Below are 535 nucleotides of genomic sequence, written 5' to 3'. Positions count from 1 at the left end.
ACCATCTTGAATATGTTTGAGAACATCCGAGAGTCTAATCTGCTATGTCCTCGATTTGTTCCTTGTAAGCACAAGGATGCCAAACCATCTTGAGTCTATTTGAGAACATCCTAAAGTCTAATCTGCTATGTCCTCGATTTGTTCCTTGTAAGCACAAGGATGCCAAACCATCTTGGATCTACTTCAGTATAAACATCTGAAGGTTAAATCTGCTATGTGTCTGCCCTCCATAGAATATGGAGACGCCAAACTTTGATTTGTTCTCTGACAATACAGAGATGCCAAATCATCTTAGACTTACTTTAATGTAAACACGTGAAAACCAAATCAGCTATGTCTTCGATTTTCTCCTTGTAAGTACAAGGATACCAAACCATCTTGGATTTGCTTCAGTCTAATCATCTGAAGGTTAGATCTGCTATGTGTCTAAGAACATCTGAGAGTCAAATCTGCTATGTCCTCAATTTGTTCCTTGTAAACATAAGGATGCCAAATCATCTTGGATCTGCTTCAGTATAAACATCTGAAGGTTAGA

Source organism: Gossypium arboreum, chromosome 10, assembly GCF_025698485.1.
Source record: "Gossypium arboreum isolate Shixiya-1 chromosome 10, ASM2569848v2, whole genome shotgun sequence".
NCBI classification, from domain to species: Eukaryota; Viridiplantae; Streptophyta; class Magnoliopsida; order Malvales; family Malvaceae; genus Gossypium; species Gossypium arboreum.
The sequence above is the reverse complement of the archived record's forward strand: the minus strand, read 5'-3'. Positions refer to the sequence as shown.